General features: G+C 47.6%; 1 long non-coding RNA gene across 7 annotated transcripts; it reads right to left on the bottom strand.

Moving 5' to 3' along the window:
- Positions 1-245: 245 nt before the first annotated feature.
- On the bottom strand, positions 246-15,986 carry LOC118254616 (uncharacterized). Of its 7 annotated transcripts, none has more exons than XR_007709222.1 (13): positions 15,284-15,617; positions 14,926-15,073; positions 13,862-13,924; positions 12,335-12,607; positions 11,487-11,535; positions 10,762-10,831; positions 9,023-9,251; positions 7,327-7,424; positions 5,561-5,701; positions 4,015-4,110; positions 3,217-3,906; positions 583-714; positions 246-462 (listed from the first exon to the last, which is right to left on the bottom strand). It is a non-coding gene; the product is annotated as an uncharacterized LOC118254616 (long non-coding RNA). The 7 variants fall into 7 exon arrangements; XR_007709223.1 differs by lacking the exons at positions 246-462; positions 583-714 and adding exons at positions 725-1,320; positions 2,389-2,669; XR_007709219.1 differs by lacking the exons at positions 246-462; positions 583-714; positions 15,284-15,617 and adding exons at positions 1,757-2,669; positions 15,867-15,986.
- Between the last annotated feature and the right edge of the window lie 4,968 nt (positions 15,987-20,954).

Below are 20,954 nucleotides of genomic sequence, written 5' to 3'. Positions count from 1 at the left end.
GCCTGCCTCTTCCCCCCACAGCGTCCCCATGTACATGGCACAGACAGCCTGGCTCAAGCAGCAGCTGTTAAACCACTGGAAATTTCACAGAGATTTGGGCTTTCTTTCATATGGGAAGCGTAAGCTGCAGCTGTTGAGCAGCTGCTCCATGGGAGCTTAACCACCAGTGCAGCAGAGCTGGGGACGCTAGCACAAGTACCTGGGAGCAGGAGCAGCCAGAGCACCCCCTTTTAACCTGCCTGCATCTGAAGCTCAGGGCTTGGTCCTCGGTCCACACCCGAGCTTCATTTTGGCTCAGGAACGGCTTCTTGAAGCTTCTCTTACTGAGAAGTCCTCTGCTTTGGCTCCCAGATGAAACCCAAAGGGAAGGTGCGTTTCAGAAGTGCTCCGATGCCTTCACAGATCTGTTCCATCTCTCCTCATCCTGGGAGTCCCCAGAGCATTCATTCAAGCACGACCAGGCTGCAAGGGATTATTGTTTGGACATTCAGACTTGATATCCACTGAAATTCTCCTTTTCTGGAGAGATTCAGCTGCTGACAAGCACAACCGTTGGGCAGCTGTGTCACTGTTCAACATTACCTCCACCGGTGTTAGCAACAGCGTATGGCTGCATGGGAGCTGTAAGGACCCCATTTGCTCCTTTAAGCCTCGTTAAAAGCAAACTGGCTTCAGTACCTGGATGAACGCTGCCTTTCAACTTCAAAAGCTGTGCTGAAACAAAAGGTTGTATTGTTACACAAAGGGCCACAGCCGTGCCCAAACAAACAGACTCAGATGTCCCTCAACAACAGCAGAATTGTTGCCTCTCTGTTGTTGGGACTTGCAGCTCCCGAAGTCCCCGAGCTGCCTGAGAGGGCCAGCCCCAGCCCCATGCTGCTGTTCCCACCAGCTGGCCTTCTCCTACCCACTGGGGCTTGACGCTTCCTATCCATTCTCTGTGCCTTCCTCCAACACAAGAAGATGCTCAGGTGCGGCTGTCCGAGGGTCCGATGATAGAGTCAACAGATGAAGTATGACCATTGATTTATGTCAGCTTCTTGATCAAAAACTGTCAATGTTCCACCATTTCCAGTGGAAAAACTTTTGGCATAATCATAGCGTTCTCTTAATTTTACTATAGCCTCCAGATCCACTCCAGACAGGCAAAGAAAAGCCAGCAGAACATCAGCAAAATCTCTCTTTAGAAGAAGAAATTAAATAATTTCTGTACATTACCCTTCTTACAAAGAGAGCTCCAGTTCATCTCATCCACTGATCCCATAAGCCGCAGGAAAGACCTTGTCATCCCACTACTCTCAAAAAGCAACTGCGTAAAAGCTGGAGACAAAATCAGATTGCTCATTGCTTCCACTTCTTCTGCTGTATTAGGTGTTGTGTAGAAAACTACAAGTAGAACTATTTAACTGGTTGGTACTTATTAAAAAAATATTTACAAAAAATGATCAGTTCCAGTGGCATAATCAGGCTCCCCAATAAGGCAGACAAATTTGTGTACTATCCACTGGAAAAAAATAAGCACTGAAGAACACTACTGTGCATCCACTCTGTTGTGGAGTATGTTTTTGCCACAGACACTCACGGTGCAACTGCTTTCCTAATTTCTTTGCCTGGAGTTAATTAAAAGCGAAGTTCAGGCTGCACATTTTGAGCAGTCACATACCCAACAATGGCTTCATTGAGGATGTATATTAAAAATAAACCGGAGCAAGCATTTTTTTTTTTTTTTTTTAAGTCATAGCAGCCTCCGCCAAAAAATATAACACTGTCAACACCAAACTCCTGAAGCAGAAAATACTCTGCTGGCAGCACAGCCCCTGCGAGAGCACCCAAGTGGCTGCAGGAGCCTCACACACACGTTTCGGGGTGATGGAGCAGAAAAGTGTTGGAAGATAAGCAGTGTCAGTGCTATTGCCTGGACTATTTCAATTTAGGAGCAGGGGAGACCCCAGATCTACCCACTCCTGAATTTCCCAGGGCTTTTGTATTTGTGTCGCAGCATGAGTTTGTCTATTCTCGCCCTTTGACATGTTCTCAAAACCAACAAGGCTGTTGAACTCCCGTTGAGGAGCAGCATTTCCAGAGGCTGGCACATTCTCCATCTCCCCACCCCCCATGAAAAAAGACAAAAAACCCAAGCAGCACAACCAAACCTTCCTCACCCTCCTCTACACAAATCCCCCAGGTGCTATGATGTGAGGGAATGGAACTGTAGGTTCCAGGGTGGGCAAAAAAGGCAAACATTTCAAACCCTAGAGAACTTCCTTCATGCAGCATCATCTCTCCTTTCCTTTTAAAGGAAAGCTTTCATGCCTTCGGAATCTCAAGAATTTTGGAATCGGCTCCAATAATTTTTATTAGGTGAGAAATATCGCAATGCTAATTGACCTTTTTGATCAGCAATCCTGAAATATGCCTACGCGAGGCCGCTGATAAAATCTGTGGGTAATATTAGCATTGGCAGGACAGCAGCTAGCAGAGAGGGCAGGGCAATTGCACGGGATGACGGGGATATGTCAGCCAGCCGAAAGTATTCAGACAAATCCCAGTTTCACCGAGCCGTGTGGAAAGTTGCAGTTACAGTTGGTATCTACGCAGTGGGAAAACGTGTCCTGGAAGGTTTCAGTTGGAAAGGGAGCAGGGACTGCATCTGCAGTGACGGTGAAAAGCTGTTAGCAATGCAAAATAAAAAGAAAGTTTCGATAAATTACTCACAGGTAGAAGTAGTATTTTCAGGTGCCTGCACCAAGAAGCAAATCCAGCTGTATATTCAGCCACCATCCCAAGGGGGATCCTTGGGAAAGAGTCTTGTGCGTGGGCAGACCCAAACCGCCCCCACAGCAGTCACCCCAGGCCCACGATCTGGGGAGAGGGGGATGAAGGGCTCAGCCGAGCCGCTCGTGGTCAGGGTGCTCGGAGATGAATCAGGATCTCTGCTGGCCCTCGAAGCTAGAAGACTTGCTCTAGGCTAACAGCAAGCTAAGGAGAGGCTGGGAAGGTCTCACAGTGGGCTCCATCCACCTGGGAATCTGGGCATGCCCCCAGGAACCCCCCCCTCTCTAGCAAAAGGAGGGCTCAAGGGGGTCTTGCTCATTGCATTTAAGAGCTTAGATTGGGAGGAAAAGTAAATGGGTGCTAATGGGACAGCAGCAGCTGAAGGCAGACAACTGCAAATTAAGAGTGAAGTGCTTTTTGGCAAAGCAGTTGATTACTCACATGGGAGAAGAGTCATGGGAGATGATAGATCTGCATTTCTTGATGTCTTCAGCCCCAGACGGTGCCTTTCTCAATGGCATGCCTTAGCCAAATACAACCGACTGTGAATAATGGGGGTAAATAAAAAGGAACTGGATAACTTATCCTTTGTTGAAGAGGCCTTTGGCTTTCGGAGGGAAGCATCACTTGGTAAGAAGGACTCTCCGAGGCATGGCCTGTTCTTTTCAGAGAAAGAAAAACCTCAGAGAATCCCATCTAGTTCTTCCTGCTGTGCTAGCCAGCCCTGATCCTACTCAGGGGACAGCTTTGTCTTTCTCCAGTTGTGTCAGGATATTTGTCATCACTGCAGAGGGGAGTTCTCAGAAATCGCCGGGTGCTTTAATCCTTCCCCTGCAGAAGCCAGCGTCTCTCCAAGTTTATTTCTCCTCCTCTTTCTGAGAGCTGGGCAAGCGTGAGAGAAGCCTGTGGCCTGGGCATGCCAATGAAGCCCTTGGGGGAACAGAAAAGCCTCTGAGTAAAGCACTTCATCCACAATATCAGTAAAAATGCACTTAACTGGAACTCAGCAGGGCTTGGGTTGGTCAGAAGGGAGTCTCTGCGCCAAGGATGACCATGGGGTTTGTAGGGGATGCAGTGCATCAGGGCAGCAGGTCCCAGCATAAATCTCTCTCTCCATAAGGACAACACATTCTAGAAAAAAAAAAAAAAGGCAGAAATGCAGCCATTTAAGAAATCAAATCCATTATGGTGAGAGGCTCAGCTCTCAGCTTTTAGAAAAACACGTGTCTGTGTCCTTACAGCATCACTGCTATGGCCACCGCGTCGGAGCAGGATGCTCTGTGCTGGAAGGTGTTAGCTCAGCAATAAATCCTTTCAGAAATTCAGGACGAGTTCCTGTACGTACAACACGATGTTTTCTGCCCTGGTATTGACAAACTGAGCAAAGTGAAAGGCAATGACACCTTGATTTAGTGTTGTTGTTTTTTTTCCCCTCCATTCTTAGGGCGGAGCAACGTAAAGCTCATTTCCTTAGCAGCCTGTGCTGTAGGGTTTCCCTTCCATCCAAAGGCTCCTGGTGGACACCTTGCCATAACTTTATGTTTATGAAATTGCTCCAACCTCTGCAGCTCGGCTCTCCATCGAACAATGCATTCTCTGTGAACCTCTGAATAAAAAAACATCAGCCCATGGTGATAGAGCTCCATTTAGCGCCCAGCCCTAGACATGGGATAAAAGTGCTTTTCAACGTGTACTTGGGGAAAAAAGAAATGTCCTTTAATGCTCACACAGTACTCCTTTTAAAACGCTAACACCACTTAAAGCTATTGATAAGAAGAAGTTGGGCTAATCTTAGCGAGAGGTTCCCATGACCTTTCAGTACGTGCAACACTGCAACTCTTCGTAAAATTATCTTTGCAGGGAAAACAACGTAAAATATACCAAAAGGATTCAGAGCAGACAAATGACTGCTTGTTAGGAACCCAAAACATAAGAAGAGATGTTGGTATGAACCTGGTGCTGAGGCTAGCACAATTTGGAGTGGTTCAGCGGGAATACTGAGGAGCAAAATAAAAGCAAGTCAAAGGCATCAGCAGTGATTTCATGCACCTGGGGAACTCCCTGCCCTGTGATATCCTCTCAGGCTGCTGCAAGTGGAGCAGCAGGGATAGAGACAGTGATTCTCTTCACTTTCCTAGCAAGAACAACAAAAAACTCAAAACTTTTTAAACCTCTTTTTTTAGGAAGCAAACCTGTGAAAGTTTGCAAGAATCAGTGGATATTAGATGCTGTGAAATGAATCCTTCAGCAAACTCACGTAAACCAGCAGCAGCGTGGTCTGAAGAAAGGCTGGATCAGAGAAGAGAAAGACAAAAGGAGATTTCTCCTCCCCTGTGTCTCCATGTACAGTAAAGTGTGCTCGCCAAGAAGCTGCTCAGCACCTCTGCCAAACAAAGCTTTTAGTCTGCATGTCACAGCCGGCCAGGCAGACTGAAATCCCGAGGAACTACGACAGCTGGAACAAAATAGGAATCCTGGCAGAGCAAACGGCTCCAAACGGTGCAGGATAGTAACAGAAAAACTTGGAGGGCCTGGGAGATCATCCTGAAGTGGAAAATGAAATTCAAACAGGTCTCGTGGTGCAGGAAGAAGCACGCTTTTGAAACGTGTCACCTCGTGCCACTCTTTGGGGGGAGTAACGCTCAAAACCAGCTAGCTGGTAAAGTCATCGGTTTTCTAGTTCAGAACCAGACCTTTTCCACGCATAAACGATAGGAGAAGCATTTCAGCCTTTTTATAGCATGGAAAAAATAAAAATAAATAACTTAAACTCCCGAGACTGCACCTTTGGCTGCCATTGCAGGACGGTGGTCAGACACGTGCTCGTAGCAGCCTGGCTCTGCTGGTGCCCCTGGCTATTGCTCCAGTGTGTATCCTGACATGATCTCTGGGCTTGCCACTTCACAGGCCCATCTCCAGCAATCCCCTTAAACACAACAACAAAAAAACAGAACAGAGTTGTTACAGAGGGGTTTTAGCACAGAGGCTCCCCCCAGCACACGTATGGGGTTTGCACTGGTACCCTTTGGAAGACTGTCCAGAAGCCTAACTTCTTCAGCATGTATTTAAACATTTCTTAAACTAAAACTTATTTACTCTGATGCAAATGCGTGTGCAAAAACATGCAAAAAACAAACTAGATTCCTTCATTTTCATCAAGCCTTGGAGATGACAGCAGTAATTCTCTACAGGCTGTCTTTTTAACTTTTTTTTTTTTTTTTTAAATGTGGCTATTATGAGACAGAACCTGCAGTTTTGACTCAAGTAAAACTCTCTTTCTGCTGTCAGTGAGCAGTCTTTTTTCCCAGTAAAAGCCATCATTATTTTTTACTAGTAACAGCTGTTGTCCTGGACTCAGCTCAGCAGCACCCACTTTCCTCATCAGATGTGCCTGATACAAGCTTCAGGTTTGGAAACCAGGCAGAGCACAGACCTTTGGCTTTCTTCTTTTTAACCAGGTGCAGCTTGAGGCATCCCTGGCCTTCAGGGATGAGCAGGGCACGAGGCTGGCCCCCTGATTTCGGTAAGAGTTCGGTGACTGTTGGCATCGCAGCACCAGGATGAAGACAGCTCGCCGTGCTCATTGCTGGGCACTGCCCAGCGACGGAGAGGAAGACCAGACCCCAAACCACGGTGCCTTGAACACTTGAACATCAATCCTCCTGTGCCCCCACCATTGTCGATGGGATTTGGGTTCCTAAACACCTTGGTAGTTCTGGTAGACTCAAAAAAAAAAAAAAAAAAAAGACCTTTTTGCTGCTGTTCAGTGCAATGCCAGACACTTCAGCTTCCTAAAATCAGCCTCAAGGCTTCTTTGTCTAACGCGACTTATTCATAATTACTCAAGCTGCTAATTTTACTCTCATGGAAATGGCGCTGGGATGCAAAGCACGAAGGCAGCTATGCAGATGGGGGATAATGGATGGCAGGAGGAAAGAATGAAGCTTGCACGGTGCAAGAATGGTGCTGGGTGCTGAGCAGTTTCCAAACAGAAAAGCTTTGGGAAAGTCCCTAGAAATTCAGGTGGTGCAAACAAGCTCCTCTTCAGGTGAAGTGCGGAAAAGCTGGAAGGGTGAAACATTCCTTATCAGCTGGAAAAAAATCCACCCTGGTGCCACAGGGCTCCCCACTTGAGCACCACAAGCGTCTCAGCACCAGGTCTGAAGTTCAGCCACCCCAAAGGCAGAGCCCTCGGAAATCCTGACCCAGCCACCTCCAAGGTCTTTCTGTCTTCATTTCCTCTGTAGGCAAACTCCAAACACCGCCTTTAAGCTCGTATTTTGTCACCACATCTCCACCTGGCAGCTGAGTGGCCACATCCGGGGAATAAATACGTGGAGTTGAGCACTCAACCTCCTCTCTTGCTTTTGGATGCAACATCAATGTGAGCAGATGCACGCAGCAATTAACAGGAGGCTACCCTAGACACTTCTATTTCAGTGCCTGTATTTACCCACAGAACCAGCACTTGGTTTCCATCCCAAACCTCATTACTCTTTAATAAAAGGAGTTCACACTCAGTGCATGCATTAGCTCTCTGGCTGGCCTTACCCTATATTTGGCATGCCATAAAGATGTCAGGAGAGGACAAGATGAGATTTCCACAGAAAGCTGATGTTGTTACTTGTCTCGCATAACGTTGAGAAGTGCTGAAAAGCAAAATGCAGCCTTTACAAAAACACAACTATCAGAAGGTCAACGAATTCAACAAGTTAATAGACTTCAGCACTAATTTGCCCAACAGTAAACCTTCACTTACAAACCACAGATGTGGGCTGAGGTTTTCACATGTCTCTGTTAATTTTTAACATAATGCGTCTGAACCCTACGGCCAGCATTTTCAGCCTTCATTATTTCCTGGGCCTCTAACTTTTTTCCGTGGAGGGTTTGGCCATGTGTGCAGGAACACTGGCGGCCCATTGACTTTCCCTGGCTTCTTTGCACAGGGCCCCAGCAAGGTGCCTATGGACTTCTGCAGCCCCACAGACCAAAGACCAGGTTTCGCTCTGGATTTCTTCTTACGGAAGAGTGGAAACAAAGATTTGGGATCTGTTAGTTAATAGAAGCAAGAGAAGATGATGTTAACCTCTACGAGTTAAAGAGAGAGATTTCAGCTGCTTCTACCTAGAAGAAAGAGCTGCAAGTGCCAGCCAACATGCTGAGCCAGCTAAGGACGATCTCTGTAATTAAAGATAATCTTAAGAAAGCATTTTCTTGTTTTATCTTCCTTTATCTTTGTTCCTTTACTCCAAATCTATGTTTTCAGTACTCTTTCATCTTCCCGTCTTGTCTAGCGGTACGGCTGGGTGAGCACGAGCTAAGACACAACAAGGTGTTCTCCTCCCCGGCTGTGGAGACCCTTCAAACAGGGATACAGGAACACGGCGACCCAGCTCTGGCACCCCAAGGTGCTGCTCCAGTGGGCAAGGAGGTTTGCTTTGGGTCAGACACAGCTTGGTCATGAGCTGGCAATGGTCCTACGCAGGAGGAAAGAAGTGTCTCCTGTGACCGAAATCTCAAGAAAGGTCTGATCTACGGATCACAGGTGGATGATAGAAGATAGATGGACGTGTGCATGAACCCACAGTCTCTAAAAAACGTGCAGTGATCACCCAATACCTGCGTACTACTCATCAGGGACACCTCACCAACACCTTGATGTTCTCCTTGGCCTCGGTACCTCACTAAAACTGTTGGGGCAAGATATATCTTAAGTCAAATAACATCCTATGTGGTGTGACAGCACCTGATGCTGTTCAGAACTGCTCCTCAGCTTTTAATGCCATTTTTGTTTCAGCTTGCCCACTGCCCTGTCTCAATTTTAGCCATCTTTATCTATATACATAGCCACATAAGTTCTTCCAGCTCTGCCAAGCCACAACAGGCAACTTTCTGTGTGAGGCCCTAATTTATCACATGGTCAAAATCCCTCATGCTTTGGGTTTTCAAACGCAATTTAGTGAAGCAGCATGCTCTCAGGCAGTAGCTCAGTTTGTCTATCTAATCACAATTTTCAACAGTCCCTACGATGCGTTGGGTGGCAGCTACATGAATCAGTGCCTTGTAAGAGAACAGAATTATTTCTTGAGTCTTGACCAGGTAAACAGTGGTTTTAACATATCCAATATTCTCTGGAAGTCAGATTATAGCCAAGTAACGGACGGAGACACTTCCAAACCCAGTAAAGTGTACTGAAAACCAAAACACTTCCATACCTGCTCGACAAAGAAGGTACAAAATTACTAACCACTCTGCATGGGGCTGCGGTTTTCCCCTCCTGGGAGGACATTAGCACAAGCTTTCAGTTCCACATGGAAACCACATGCACTTGTTACAGTTGTACGTACTGAAAATCATCAGCACTGTATTATCCTTTCACAAAGCTGGAAACGTGCCCAGAGAAACTCCACGATCCTTCAGCAGGCATCAGAGAGAAGAAAAAACATTTCTGTTTCCATCGTATGTCTTCTTTATATCTTTAAAAGATAATTTAAAATTAAAAACAAAGCCAAGTGGTGGGATTATGCTTACCGGAGCCTTGCACATCTGGAGCAGAATGCTACCTTTCGTGATGGGATAAGAAAGAAAATCAGAGCATCCTCGCTCTCCTACACTGTCGCTGGCTCAGATTCACGGTGTTTAGCAGTTTCTTTAAAATCTTAGCCCCTGAGCTTCTGCAATCAAGCTACAGTGATTTCAAGCAGTTTTCTGTGCTGGGAAGACGACATAGGTAAGTGATTAATTTCTGGTTAATTAAGATATTTTAATCAGTCCTGAGGGTGACACTGAATTCCAATGCTCCTATAGGAGAGAGCTGAGGAGGGACGGTTTCAGGTGACACCTTCACTTCTGGAAATGTCCACATCCAAGCAAATGGTTGACACCCATGCCGAAGCTATGGCTGGAAACCTGGCACCATCGAGCACCTTTGCTGAGCTCGAGAGGCCAAAGGAGAGCCTCTCCTACAGCTGTATTTGGGGCCGCTGATATAAAACACAGTTGCGTAAGTTGTGACAGCTGCCAGAGAAACAACATCAGGCTGATAACAAGTGTCATGAGGAAGTAGAGACCTCGTGGCATATCCAAACCCTGCGGCTTCCTAGACTAATCTTGTGTCCAAATCCACACAGCATTTCCGAGTACAAAAGCTCTTGCTGTCCAGTACTAAAATCTGGCCTTGCTCCCTTTTGGACACTGTCCTAGCCTGGAAACCCTCCTGGTCCCTGGTGTAGGCTGTGTCTATAACCTAACCTCACAAGAAACTCCAAGCACTTTAAGCAAGCTGAACAAATATTTGAATGAGGCAGCAACAGGGTGTCTGCAGAGCTGCCTTCTGACCTGCTTGTGCTTTCCCAGCTCTCCAGGCATCTTGTTTTGAAGAGGCTTCTGCTTCAAGAGCCCAGAAGGATTTCTGAAAAATCCCCCTTAGGACTGAAGCCTCAGAAGCCCCGTCCACATACAAACTCTTGTGCAACGTGCTACTGACCGAGTTCAGGACCTCTAGGCACCGCTGCAACAGATTATTTTCTTTCCAACTGCATTTCTACTTCCATCGTGTTTTTGCATGCATAATCATAGAAAAACAGAAGGAACTATCAGGAAACAAATTTTTCATTTTCTCTTTCGGGCTCCTCAGTTCAAAGGCTGCTTTCCCAGGAAATAATTGCCCCAAAAATCAGCAGACAGCACTTTGGGAGGGAGGGAGGGGGGGGGAATTTTTTCACCTAAATTCTGCTGCCTACAAAAATGAGAAGCTAACAGCACCAAGGAATGGTTCTGCCTCTATAAAGTGTTAAAGTCAGTCCGTTTTCCAAATTTGGGGGAAAAAAGGGGGAAAATGGTTGCCAACATCTACGTCAGCAAAAATATTATCACTTGATAAAGTGTTACTGGAGAATTGGGTTACAGAGATGCCAGTCAGAGTACAGAATAAAGTACATTGTTGGAAGGGGCTGTTTCCTTGTTGCACCAGATGATAACACCTACCTTACAAACATCCAGCTACAGGTGGAAAAGCAACCCACAGCTACCGACGAGTGCAGTTCATCTTTAGAGCCTGGTCGGAAGGGAGAGTGAAAAGGGAAAGGGGTTGAGGATGTGGATTAGCAGAACTAAAACCATTAATAAGCAAAATTAAGTGACCCACTTCAACAGGTTTTCAAAATACAAGCCTCCTGAACACCTACATGCAAGACTGACCTATATGATTCTCCCCAAAGTCCTGGCTCCTAAGTTCACAGCAAATGATCCAGGCAGGAGAGATTTTTAATATTTTACTGATACGAGATCGCACTGTGGGTTTTCTTTGAGCAGCAGCAGCTGATGGCAGCGAACCAAATTCCCCATCTAACATTTCAAGGAAACAAGAAGTGCCTCAGCCCGTGATGAAAACGTCTTCTGTCAGTGCGTAGCGTGCACATATCCGCTGAGTTCATTCTGCAAAAATCCCCCTCTAAAGTGGTCTGAAGCTTTCTCAGAAGACGAATCCCTGAGAATTTCTCTGAAGCGAGGAATTTCTCTTTGCCAGAAGTGTAAATTTGATGAAAAAAAATAGCTTTCCAGTACTTAGAGAAAGTTTTCTCAGTGAGGTTTTCTTTTAAACGCTTATGGTAGGTTTCCCCTTCCCCAGTCAGCCTCTCTGAAGGGACCCCACAGGTCCTTCCCAGCAGGATGGGATGCTCTAAGGGCCAGTCCATTCCCCCAGCACTCACCTTACACAAACAGCAAGGAAAACTCATCAGGCCACTGTTGCTTCTTCCCCTGAAGACAAGAAGCACAAAATTTGGATGAATTTTGGCCAGAAGGAATTATTTGTCTACAGACTGTAGGATGTGCCTTCCATCAGTGATCTTACAGCTGGCACGCCTGGTGGTTATTACAGCCAGGGCTTCTTCCCACTCACCCCACAAGGGAAAGCTCCTGCCCCAAGGATTTACCACCGAACATGAAGCACATTAAGTGGCCAGGGTGTGATAAATAATGGGAAGGGGTTAACAAGGGGGAGATGAGCTCCATTTGCTAGCTGAACGGTGTCCAGACGTGTGCTCCCAGCTACCCCACTCATCCAGGGAAGCTGCTGCTCCCATTTCAGCTCTCCTCAGCACCTTTCACAGCACACCAGGCAAAGGTGCAGGAGCAGAGCCCTGAGAAAACATTGCTACCTGCTCTCTTTTTGAGGCACATCTCAAAAAACTATTTTCTATCTCCTTTTCAGACGAAAGCCCTGAAAGCCCAGTCTAGATGGCTGAGACCAGCTGCACTTCGCTTCGTCACTAGAAGCTGAAGGGATGAGAACAGCCTCACCAATACATAGATTTCATGGGAAATGAAATATTTCAGTGCTGGTAAAGCTCGGGATAACACTCAGCCTGGCACAGCAGCAGCAGACTGGGGGCCTTTAGGTCCTGGATGGGGTCCTTTAGGTCCTGAGGAACAGCAAGTTTTTTTTTCCCCCCTCTCCTGAAGCCTCATTCCAAAAATACTGGCAAGTTATTTGCCTGCAGAAATATTCAGCCGAGTCTGGGACTGCCCTTCCTGAAGCCGCTGCAGGACTATTTACCTGGGCAGAGCACAGCAGGGCGTCACCTTGGCTGGGGTCTGATCCGGTCACCGAACAGCCAGCCTGGGGCCATAACACGGATGAAAAAGAAATCCCTTTTCCTCCTCTGCCAGGGGAGGAGGCAACCTGAAAGTTATTTTGACTCTTTGCAGAGCCTGTGAGGAGGCTGAGAAGGTGAAGACAGCTTTGCTCACTCTCCTGTGGCGTTCCCCTGTGCATCTGAGCCTGCGGTGAGGTGGGTGGTCGAGTTGTGCAGGATTACGGAGAAAACACCTGTATTAGGCAAAGGCAAGGGATATTAGAGGGTCAAAGGCCATGGGAGAACAAAAAAAACCCAGTCCTACTCACAGGAGGAGTAGCAAGAGCATATTAGGACCGCAGGCATCTCCTGTCTAAACCTCGTTGACCATTTTCCCTCATCGACAAAGCTTTGAGGAGGTCACGCTGGGAAATTGTGCTGTAGTTTGCCTCACTTCCCATCCTCTCTCTTGGATTTTCTCCCTCGACTGCTAACATAGTAAGGATTTGTCAGGATGGCACCCACGTCCCTGCTGCAAGGGGAGACGGAGGCCAGGGGGGTGGCAGAGAACACATCACAGGGACAGGTGTCCCCTGGCATCCCCAGACAGTGCTCATGGTCCCAGGAGGACGAAGGTCTGACTTCCCAGGGCATTTTGGGGGGGGTACCATGCGGGGGGCCACCAGCCACCCACCTGCCCCGTGACATCTTTTTCCTAGGGCTCTCCTTGTCTTCTGTTCTAGGACAAATCATGCACAGCAGGAGGGACAAGGAGAGTAATAGGAAACAAACACCTCCCAGGTCTGGCAGCCCCGCAGCTGATAATGAGAAACACTTTCTCTAACAGAAGGCTTTTGAAGACAGAAACATTAAAAAAAAAAAATGGCTTAACGTTAGAAATCGGGACAAATCGTGCCAACATGAGACAAGGATTACGTAAACTCGATTTCTCGTCGGTGAGTTGGTCCCTGCGGCCACTCCGGGGAGGGAAGGGGCATGCTTCCAAGGCAGACAGCGAGCATTTTGCCAGGAGGACGCACAGAGGTGGGTGATGCTCCAGGGAAGCCCAGGCTAAGCCGTCAGGGGCTTACGTGCCCCCCTTAATTCCCCCAGCGCCCAACAGCAAAGGGCTCGGGGGGTCCTGTCCCTGGGGGGAAAATCCTGCTCCTGCCACAGCTTCTGGCTTTGTACGGGCTAGGGAACTCGTGATAACAGCCCAGCAGGTATTCACAGCCCGCAGAGCATTCCCAGCCTTGCATTTCCCCCAGGGAAAGCAGTGCCTCGTGTTTCCAGCATGGTTAAGTAATCTTTTTTTCCCCCCCCTCCTATTTTCCCCCACACACACACACACGCACACACCGGTAGCCCCTGCCCCATCTCCCGTTTGCACACGAGCTGAAGCCAGCAGAGAACCGAAGGCGCTGTATTAATAATGCTCTTTTATGTGGGTTTAATCATCTCCCAGGATCTGCCAGACCGCAAAACTTGAAACTATGAATGTGACTCACTCCGAGAGCCGGCGTTCATTGGCCACCAAACTCTCCTGATTTCGCCCCGTCAAAGTCCCGTTCCTATTGGAAGAGAGGGCCTGAGGTGTTACCTCTGCTGTAATCGAATGTCACTGACTCGCAGTAACCCCAGAGGCCGGTATCACCCCATCTCCTAGCCTGCCCCCTCCAAATCACTCATTCAACCCCCAAGCAGCCCGGCAACAAACCCGGAGCACAGCCTGCAAAGCTCTGGCAGAAATTCCCCTCGGTACGGACCCACTTCCTCCTTTTACGGGCCAACGTATTTCACAGAGTGAGGCTATCTGCAAGACTGGGGGGGAAAAAAAATTATCCTCGAGCATATTAAATGTCCAGATTTGCCACGGTGCGCTTACAAAAAAAAAAAAAAAAGAGGATTTCTGATGAAAAGCCTCAATCTGTTTTGAATTAGTATCAGATCCCGCTCCGGAGCTGTTCCCTGACCTGGAGGGGAGCGCTGGAGATAAACGCAGCCCAGATAGAGATGGATGGATTTCAGAAACATTTCTCGAGTCAAACACGGCCTTGGGAAGTGATTCATAAAAAGAAAGCTGATCCATATGGATGCTGTATAGCTCGGCACTAGCAATTTAAGGCAAGCCATAGTTCGTAAAACATTAAAATACATTGAATCGCTGTGATGTGCGCAGATTGCTTAGGCTGCTGCTCTTCTGCCTCTCCCAGAGCTACAGCTAGACAGAGGAGCTCAGGTCAGGCCAATGTCATTTTGCACCTGCAAGTCATGGAGTGGATCAGAGACTCACGAAAGGGACAAGACTAATCTGTGCGCCTCACTTACACATCACCTCTCTCTCAAATCCAGCAAAGCAGAAAGGAGAGGATTCCCAGTTACAAAGAAACAGAAAACGTCCAATTTCACAGAGGTGCTGGGCTCAGCTGCTGAAAAGGAAACTTTTACCAGAAGTTTGACCCTTTACCTAAGCTTCAGATGGCAATAGATGAGATGGACACGCTGTCCCAGGGCCTGCATGTACCTTGTTAGCTCAGATGTTAAAAAAAAATGAGTGAAGTCTGAAGCTTACGTTTTAGGGAAGGAGAGCACTGTGTCTTTGCAGCAATTCACGTTAAATAGTAACTAGCCTGAAAACTTCCTCCGGCCTCTGCACGATTCCCTTGGAAGCTTTCTCCATCCACTGCAGTATTCAGTCCGTGCAAGATTCAGGGGTGAGGCTGCAGGAAAGGAGGATATTTTTGCCTTTTCAGAAAATAAGTTAAACAATTTTGTTAATAAATTAAAGAATTTTGTTAAAGCCTGACAGTCTAAATTACAGCAGATGACATTAGGTAATGCTCCTTTTGGGGAGACACCTTTTCTCTCCCCCTCTCCCCAGTTTATTCCAGACACGCTCTGAAACGCAACTAAAACCTTAAAAACGTAACTTGTTTTACATGCTTCTCGAAAGCCTTCAGTATCCCGGTGTATCATGCTGATTACTCAAGTTAATACGTTTCTTCCCAGGCATCTCAACTGAGCAGATTTCCTCCCTCCGCTGCAACCAGAAGGAAGGTGGTACCAGGGGTCAAAGAGGAGCGGAAAGTCCCAAGGATGGATGGATGGAGAAGAAAAGGATGTCTCCTCTCTAGCTGTTTGCTTTGAGTAGGACGGGACGTTCACAATACATGACAGACTTCATATCACATGGGAAAGGTCACTCACATCCCTGTTTTTTCCATCCTGCCTTTGCACAACGCGTTCGGCTTCCCAGCGAGCTGTGACCACGTCACTCCTTGCAAGCTACAGTCCTATACTGACATCTTTTGCAAACACCCACTGCATTCCACAAATGTCATTAAAAAAACATTAAATTACTTGAGAGTAATTGAGAGGTCAGTGGAGTTACAAAGCACGCACATGGCTGTTTTTCCAACTACTCACACGCTGGAGAAAATCCTTGTTTACCCCATCTTAGCAGGCCTCATCTGTTACAAGACCAAAAATAACCAGACTAAAATAGAAACATACTCGTTTGGTCATCGTGACTTTAGGGTCAGTCCCTATCCTCTCTTGGAGCCCTGAACGCTGGCCAGTGTTCCCCAGTTGTCATCATCCCATGCTGGGAAGGATATGCAGCAAGGCAGCTCCTGAACCTAGAAGCCTAATACAAGAGGACACACACAAAACTGAAACAAACTTTTTTTTTTTTAATCTTAAATGTAAATACCTTATCACTGATTACCAGCGCTATTATCTTCTTGAGCCATTCCACAGCTTTGATTTGCTGTAATTCACCCGTGAGATAAGTCATTCAGTGAGCTGAATCAGCTACGAGGTATTATACACCCATGTCATGCTTTTGAGAAAAACTCAAGTGCAGGTGTCTCAACTGAGGTCGAGCTTTCCAGCATTCACAGACACCATAAGGCTATCGGGCTCCTGAAGGCAGTGAGCATTGCAGGCTTTCCTAGAAGCCTTCTCCATGAATTTTGTTGCCAGGTCGCGGCTATTTATGGCTGTTCATAAAAGACAGATAGAAGCAGGAAAGCACAGTCTGGATTTCATCCTGACCAAGCACGCTGCGTTACCGCAAGGTACAGCTGTTTGCCTGCTCCAGCCCCGCAGTCCAGCTAACTTCAGAGAGGTTGTGAGGGAGCGATGTGCTTCAACACAGGCAGTGGTTTTTTCATAAAAAGCAAGTATTTCAGGAAACCTTCCAAGGCAGCTAGCGGCGCTGCGTTGGGCATGCCAAAACATGATGCGCGCTGGACACCGCTCCCCGCTGCGGCCTGCCAGCTCGCTTCCCCAGCCAGCTGTTTTACGAGATGACAAGTTTTTCCACGCACCAGGATCAAATTTAAAAGCAGCGGTCAAGCTAGCAGCAAGACACACAGATGGTTTCACTGTCAGGACAGCAGCAGACACACATCTTCCTGCCAGCAGAGGCTCGGGACCCACGCTGTCTGGGCCTCAGGTCTCCCCATTGACTCAGACCAATCGCCCTCGTTCCTAGAAAAAAATCTTAATGAACTCTGATGGGATTCAGGACGGAAGAGCCAGACCCACCCCAGAGCTGGAGCAGAACTGTAAGTAAAGGTACAAGAGCGAAGAAATCCTGCTGGGAGGTTCTGCTTCTGATCTAGGCGCGCTTTTCTACCAGCACACCGCCACTCAGCAGCACTGAGGGAACTCCTCTCACCCTCAGGTGGATGTTGGATGGACCCTTTCATCCCTTCCACCACGTGTACCAGCCCGAATATTTACTTGTTCCGCAGGTGTGGCTGACTCCTGGCCTCTTTGGAGAGCCACCACGTGCTCCAAGAGCCGTTGGTGACCGTTGCTTTCCAGTCATTACGCTCGCAATAAAAACGGAGAAAGCCCATAAAAGCAGAGGGGAAAAAAAAAATCCAGCTCAAGCACAGGCTCAGCCCAGGAAGGGGCAGGAGTTATATCGGGCTCAGATCTTGGCCCGGGCTCACTGCCAGGCACAAAAAGCTTCCTGCCAGACCTGGTGTGGAGACAGAGCTTTGTCGTGGCCTGGGCCTGAAGGCCTAGGTCTGAACTACCTCCAAAGGGGCTCCAGGAACCCCTGTGCACCGATGGGGGACCGTGGCTGGAGTGAGGTGGGACAGGCAGCAAAGTGTCTTCAGGCCCCAGCGTTAGGCAGCAGCTTGTGGGGGCTAAAACTTGTAGAATTAGGGTGTGAAGTTCACCCAGATCCCATCATAGGCACCACAGCTTTGTGGTGGGTCGCTCTCTGGAGCAGGACTACTTTGGGCTGACCAGCACGAGAGCTGCAAAATCGGTCTCCATCTCTAGCACCGAGCCATTTCCTCACCTCAAGCCAAGGACCTAAGCTCCGTGCCTCAGTTTCCCTGCCTGCTACAGGAGCCCAGAAGTCTTCTAGCAAAAGTAATGCCACGTGTGAGAAGCAGGGATCGTTGTAGTGTAAATATAATAGTTTCTCGTATTACTTGCGGCTTGCTTCCTCTCTCTGCTGGTTCGCAGGAGGTGGAGCGTCACCGCAGGGAGCCCCGCTCACGCCACCGCCGTTTCGGGACACGTTGTTCGATTCGCACCAGCCTCCTACATCATGTTTCTTTCAGGAATGCAACAAAAAGAGCGTGGGAAGCACGGAGGGACCAACCCACTGATCTACGGCACTCAGAAAAATCCCGGCGTGCTTGCTCCTTTCTCCCTTGCCTCTGCTCCTTTGTAGTCGTGACCTCTCCCTGACGAGGCCAAACTTCTCCTTGATGGTATTTCAGAGCTGACCAGGGCACTGAATGAAGAATTAGCCAGAACACAGCATTCTTTGTTAAAATACTTATTTTAACGTATGTAAATGGGGCAGGTTCCTGCTCAAACTCATACACCCATCAGCAGGTACGGACCTTTCGTGAGTGGCAGAAGCCAGAGCGTAGCCAAGCGCACGTTTCCGTGTAACACAGGCTGCACTCCTCCATCACAGCCTTCCCAGAGCAATTTGATTGCGTAAAGCGAAAATCAAATGTGATATTTTGCAGGACAAGAACTCCTTTCATCCCTTCCAGCAGGCACGGGGTTTTCATGCTGTCTCTTCTCACTGCCAAGTTGTCAGAGTTGGCTTAGGGATCCCAAACAAGGCCCAACATCCCACAGCACAAGCTGGCAGTACCTCCAGATCTCCCCAAGAAATCTCATTGCTCCTTGTTCTGTTTTTCCTGACGTTCCTTTGTCCCTTACCTTTTCAGAGGTGACACTAGATGTCCTGGATGCAAATTAACTGGAAACCTTCACAAGAAGGCGGCAGCAACTTGCAGATCACAGCACTACTTGTGGGACTTTGTTATCTCCTGTAAACACCAAGCTGTTTAGATACCACCTGGTGCATGAGGCGGAGAAAAAAAGGGCAGAGAAGTCTCATTCACCTGTTGCTTTCCTGTCAATGGTAAAGTACTCTTGTAAAACGCTTTTCAGACACCGACTGTTGCTATCGGGGTCATCCTGGGGCTTCGTGTACCAAGAGATGGACGTCCAGATCCTGTTCACAGCTCCACGTCTTGTCCCATGCTTAGGTCAACCCCATCGACAAACCCAAAAATCAAGGTTTGACTTGAGGCAATAAAGAAGAAAGAAAAGGAAATAAAAAAAACAAGAGAGAGGGGGAGGAGGATTAGAGGCTAAAGGGCATCCAGAGCCTCGTACAAAGCACTCCTCTTTCTTTTTGATCTTGTTCTTGGTCAAGAAGATCCTTCCCACTTCTGTACAGTCACAAGCCACATTATGGTCTGCTTTCTTGACAAGAAGAAACACAACACCAGATATCTGCAGAGAGCATCTGCTCTCACACAAACCTGAATAAGGGTCACATTTTCAAAGAGGCCAGCGCCCATTATATCCCAAGCCAAGGACATGAGGGGGCCCAAAAGATCTGAGGGTTGCCTGCAGCTCTACAATATGCTTTCCACATAAATGTAGACGAGCAGTTTAGGGCCCCTATCCTTTCCACCATGCCTCGGTCTCCCCGATCATATAACAGTGCACATTCCTCCCTCATCAAAGAGGTGTTTGCAAAGTTTGTGAGCCAAAGTGTGCTCAGCAAAGCGCTGGGATCGTTGGGTGAGAAAATCTGAGCGTACTGCACAAGGGTAATGTTTCTATTGTGCCCAGAAAAAGAGCTGCCCTTATCATGTATCCACCTGACACCTTCATACAGCTGGGGTCTTACTCTCAGATGGGGCTTTTAACTGCAATATAAATTGAATTTTAGCTGGGTTTCTTAGGGAAGTGAGGCTTGCATGAGTAACTGAGCAGATCTCTGCTTTGATCTCCTTAGTTTGAGACTGTAGTCAGCGTTGACATCTCTTTCCTGGGGTTCCTCATCGTATCAAGACTTATAAACAGCAGAAGGAATAACAGTTTCGGTGGACTTCAGAATACATCCTACTTTTTTAAAAAAAAAAACAACTCTACAAAGTAAAGTTCCCCAGGGAAAGCACAGAGCATTTCCAGCCACTGAAGAGACGGGTTTCCGATGGAACCTGGAGCTCCTCCATCCCAACAACGATGCGCTGGAGATCTGTGTCGCCTCATGCAGGAATATGCCGCCTCTGACTGATCCCGGGGAGGACGGATGCATGAGCAGGTTCAGCTGGTGTAAGGGATGAGAAGTGCAAGTCGTAGCCCATGCCGAGGCTTACCTCACATACCGTGCCATCCTTCAGTACGCTCAAGCCCTAAAAAGATGTTGGCAAGACCAAACATCTTAAGAGTGGTTAGGAGATCCAGGAAAAAAAGGTTAGCCCCTAACAACTGCTAGGAAGCAGCGGGATACATCCATAAATGCAGATACAGGATCTTAGAGCCTATCACAAACTGGAGCTGGTCTCAGTGAGCCAAGAGGTTCTGCCAGCTCCAGTATTTTCACATACTATTTCCTTCATTACATACATATTTGCATATGTATTTCCTGCATTCCTGCATGAAGAGTGCCCGTTTCCAAGAACTTGACGCACGCTTTGCGCCATGAGGTTAGAGACAGCAAGAATTAAGGAGTTTAGGTCCTGATGCAAAACGAAGACAAACAGAACCACACCATTACTGCAGCCATCCCAAAACAATTTGCGCAACCAACGACAAGATTCAGCTCTGCCCAACGTTGGAGCAAGCCTGTGTATTAAAATTTGGATCTGACTAGAAAATGGATCAGTACAGGCAGCGACCTCTTACTTCGGATGCATGACTGCAAGGTGTAACTGTACAGATGTGTAGAAATTGGGGATAGTTTTCATTCCTGTGTTATTCACTGCCTTGTTTCCCTTTGCGGTTCACGCCTCAGAGGCGGCAAAGATGACTGATACACGGGATTATTCTTGTTAATGAGTGAACGGGAAAGAACCCGGAATGGCTCTCGGTTTCCAGACGGAGCTTCAGGGATTGGCACTCAGGAAAACCCTATTTGAATTTGCTTTGGTTGAGAAATCTTGTTTAGACTCCGCTTTTATCTCACCCAACAGTTTGTTAGTCATTATGGCACGCACACATACCTGTGAGAACCAAGTAGGGTTGCGAACACAAACACCACCATGGGCCTTTATGTCATGTTGTGATGCTCTAACCCTTCCCTTCACACAA

Source organism: Cygnus atratus, chromosome Z (genome assembly GCF_013377495.2).
Source record: "Cygnus atratus isolate AKBS03 ecotype Queensland, Australia chromosome Z, CAtr_DNAZoo_HiC_assembly, whole genome shotgun sequence".
Classification (NCBI taxonomy): Eukaryota; Metazoa; Chordata; class Aves; order Anseriformes; family Anatidae; genus Cygnus; species Cygnus atratus.
This window is presented reverse-complemented; position numbering and strand designations above follow the sequence as displayed.